The following is a 4288-nucleotide window of genomic DNA, read 5'->3' on the forward strand; positions in this document are numbered from 1 at the left end:
TTTTTTCAGAATGAAGGTAGAACTGTCAGCTGTCAAATGACATAGCAATAGCATAGATGTGAATGACTCTAGTACTTCCAAAAATGAAGTAGTGCCATCTGTTGCAAACATGCGTCATGACTTTTCTGATGACCCAATATAACACACAGATCAAATCCAGACTACTCGCTGTTTTTGTAAATAAAGTTTTATTGGAACACAGCCATGCTCTTTTATTTACATGTTGTTTCTGCCTGCTTTCATGCTACAATAGCAGAGTTGGGTAATTACAACAGAGGATGTATGGTGGCCTGAAAAGCCTAAAAATATTTATTACCTAGTGATTTGCCTAAAAAGTTTACTGACTCTTGAATTATACTCTCACCCACTCCCCTCAGGAAAGATATCTTTCATATTCCATTGAAAAATATTTCAATATGAATTCTAAAAGATAAGAACACTAAAAAACAGTACCACTTTTACACTAAAAAATTCACAGAAAATTATTTGCTTTGTTTGTTCTACAAAACTCCCATTGAATAACAAGTGGAATTCTTTACTAATTATTTTTCTTTCTAAGTCATTATTCAGGTCCACCCATAGCTTAACAAATGACTTTCTTAACTTTGAGAGAGCTGCAGACTTTATTTTCATTGGTAGTTCCTTCTCAGTAATTTTAACAATTTAACAAACACTTTATCTATGAATGACCCAAAGAATAAAATATTCTGAATTTAACAACGTGAGAAAGTTAATAAGCCATACTAGCACAGTCTTCAGAAAGATTTTAGCAAAATTGCAATTTGAGATATATTAAAGGTCCTATAAAAATATGACATATAAAAGCAATCTTGCATTTTTAAAAGGTAATAGTGTTAGAGATATTTTTGCCACACTGTTTTTGTTTTTTTTTCTTGAAAAATCCAAGGAGTCCGTTTTCAGGGGTTTTAACAAATAAGTGATTCTTAGAATTTCTAAATAACATTTGATATTAAAATAGCTTTTTACAGTTTACATGGCAATTTTATGGGAGCTATCTCATTTAATATTTACAGCAACATAATAAGGTAGAGATTATTTTCATACTAAATGATTCCACTGAGACACAAACCCACGTCGTTTGCTTAAAGTCCACCAACAATGATGCTGAACAGGCAGTCACAAATCTTACCACAGGGCAGTTTTAAACAGATTTTATCACATTTTACAGGCCTTGGTTATATAAATGTACTATGTTATGCAAAATATTATTAACTACATTACTTCCAAGATATCTTAAAGATACATATTTATACAGTGAAGATATTGTAATAAACTCTTTTGAAATCTGTACTTTTGGAGCTTAGGATTTTAAGCACAGTGTTGTATCTTTCAAATTCAAAGAGTAAGAAGCACTCCATTACATAGCTTTCATAAACTCTTCAGCAATTCTTTTTGTCCTTGTAATGGGTCTGGAACACTAGTGGAGAGGTGGCCTTACATGTAGGTTTGAAGAAATGGCTGATTCCAGGGTTAGGACAGAATAAATACAAACTAAATATGGAACATCTTCTTGTGCTAGGAAATCAAGAAATGCCCCACCCCCCAAAAAAATGATGGGGAGTCATGTTAAAAGTTCACAGAAGTCAGCTTGAAGTGAATGCTACTAGTTATATCTAGGACAACTTCAAAATAAATATTAGTAGTAAATTATAGCCCACTGAATAACATATGAGTCCACATTTATTTATAAATAAATGAATGACTAAATGAATGACAAAGTTGTAATTTTGATGAGAATGAGATATTTTCNTCCCCCACGTCCCATTTGCCTGGTAACTTGGAAGTTCCTCCCACAAGGCAGAGTATACTTACTTGCTCCTTGATTTTGGGTTCGATTGTGGGATTTGTTTTGGCCAATGAGATGTTTATAGATGTCACATAAGCAGGTGCTTGAAACGCTTGCATAGTGGGTCTTGCCCAGGTGTGCTCTTGCCTTTACTATGAGATGAGCTTCCCTTGGAGAGCTGCTTCTCCCTCGGCCTGGGTTCAACATGAACATACCTGGAACTGCCTCCACTGACCATAGACCCACAGTCTGAGTCAGAGCTCTCCCACAGACTTGTGAGCAAAATCAATGTTTATTGCTTTGTACCACTGAGACTCTCCTACTGGCTGGAGATAAAGAATTTTAGTTTTCAAATAAACAAGTTCTTGCTCTCTAAATCCCTCTAACTTCTTCTTGCAAGTTGGCAGTTTATTTTCTGAGTTCATCTCTTTCTTATAGGGCTTTGTGAAATGAAATGAAAAGTAAATGGCTCATACTTTGAACATATGCCTAGAAAGCATGCTACTATCTTTCCTGTTACCACAGGCAACAGTTCTACCAAATACAGATTCCATTTTCCAGCTTCTATAATAGTTTCCTTGCTATCTACTACCTGTTACCTAAGCTAAGTCCATATATTCTAGGTTCTTGTTATAGTAGCATTCCAGCATTAGGTTTATATCAGCTAGCTATTGGCTGCAGCTAATACAGAGAAAAAAACCACAAGCTCTCAGTGACATGTAACAATAATCTTTGAATTCTCTCATAGGTCTGCAGGCCAGCGTGAGCAGCATCAGGTGGCAATGGCTGAAACTACTCTGCTTCACATCACAGGTCTGCAGACAGGTGGGGCAGTTCTGCTCCATAAATATTTATGCTGGGGCCCAGGTTGAAGGGTAGCAGCTACCCCAGGGAAAACTCTTTTCGTAGAGGCGACAGAAATACAAAAGGGTAAGCCCCATTAGACAAGCACAGTTTTAGACCCTGCTTTCATCGTATCTACTAACATCCCACTGACCAATGCAAGTCCCATGGGTGAGCCTACGTATACTGTCTTTTGTAAAAAGAGCTTCAGTTACAACAGTATAGGATACGGGTACAGGGAGGGGAGAAGACTCGAGGTCGGTAATTTATCACATTCTCCATGTTTTGGTTTTTTACTTTTTATTATATAAAATTTATTATGAAAAATTTCAAACATGTAATGTACACAGATTTGCATAATGACCTTTTCCACAGTGATGCATGGGATGATGGTTGCAAGCCGAGCTTCTGCCTTCCTGCCTGCACAAGCATGCAGCTTTCTAAGAAGTAGTCAGCGGCAGCCTTTCAAAGTGTCCTTGTGAAGGATGGGGGTAAACGAGGATCAGCAGTCCTCGTTTTATGCAGTAAACTTGTCTCTGATCTCCATCTCATTTAGGGCACTTTTATTCTCTGCTCTCCGAAAGGATATGGACTCTCAAGTTGCTTCTACTTATTTCATGACCCAGGGCCCAGCGGGCCCATGGCTCCAACTGTTACTTTCTTCATTGTATTTATTTTCTGTTCCTGGCTCACCAAAATGTTTATCTTATTGGACAAAGTTGTGCCATTTTTTTTTAAGCTGTGTATTTTTTCTTTTGTATATTATGTATCATGGCCATGGATTTGGAGCAGGGGGATACCTTGAACCTTCAACATTCAACAGCATTGCCACCCAAAGCCCTAGAATCCTAAATGAAGTTTCTCTTTAATTTACTGTGATGGTTTTTAAAAAATAAAACCTGTTTACAGCGTCTCTTGGCACTTGAGCACGCCTAACTTTAGTACATTACAAAAAAAATAGTTTCCTGAAGGATAAGCATCAATATTCAAATTCAGTACATTTTAAAAAGGGATCAGGCAAATTATATAAAAGGAACGTAGAAAATAATTCTCTATTCTTGCCAGTAAATCTGACCATTTAGATAAACTACTTTTATATTATATTATTAAAATTTATAATTTAATATTAAATATTACTATATTTTATCACAGCCTGGTTATCCCATTTTCATCTCTATGTCTTACCCAAATTTTTATTTCTTTTTTGACATTTTATTGTATAAAATTTATTGTAGAAAATTTCAAATATATAGTATACACAGAAGAGTGGAATGACCTCAATGTATCCATGATTGTACTTCATAATTTATTAATCATGGTAATAATTCCCAGGGGCTGGAAAACTATTGGGCTGTCGGAAAAGTCATGACTTATTTTGTCTATGTTTTTCAAAGGTCATTTATTTATATAAAGAACAAAGATCAATAATGATATAGTGCCCATTGTGTTTGATAACCTTTTGCCATCTTTCAGTGAGCTTCATAATTCCTCGTTTATAGAAGAACCTGTCTTTATTTGCAAAAAACTGAACAAGGTGCTGATTTACAGCCTCATCTGAATTGAAAGTTATACCATGCAAGGAGTTTTGAAGAGAGTGAAACAAGTGAAAGTCTGACAGCGCAAGGTCAGGCGAGTATG

General features: G+C 35.8%; 1 long non-coding RNA gene across 2 annotated transcripts in view; it reads left to right on the top strand.

The window, feature by feature from the left end:
* LOC109388939 (uncharacterized) overlaps positions 1-4064 on the top strand; it is a 23446-nt gene extending 19382 nt beyond the window's left edge. For both annotated transcript variants that reach the window (XR_002125296.1, XR_002125295.1), the window contains one exon: positions 2556-4064. This is a non-coding gene — a long non-coding RNA (uncharacterized LOC109388939). The remainder of the gene's footprint in view (positions 1-2555) is intronic.
* The last annotated feature ends 224 nt before the right edge of the window (positions 4065-4288 follow it).

This window comes from Hipposideros armiger, unplaced genomic scaffold, assembly GCF_001890085.2.
Source record: "Hipposideros armiger isolate ML-2016 unplaced genomic scaffold, ASM189008v1 scaffold_212, whole genome shotgun sequence".
Classification (NCBI taxonomy): domain Eukaryota; kingdom Metazoa; phylum Chordata; class Mammalia; order Chiroptera; family Hipposideridae; genus Hipposideros; species Hipposideros armiger.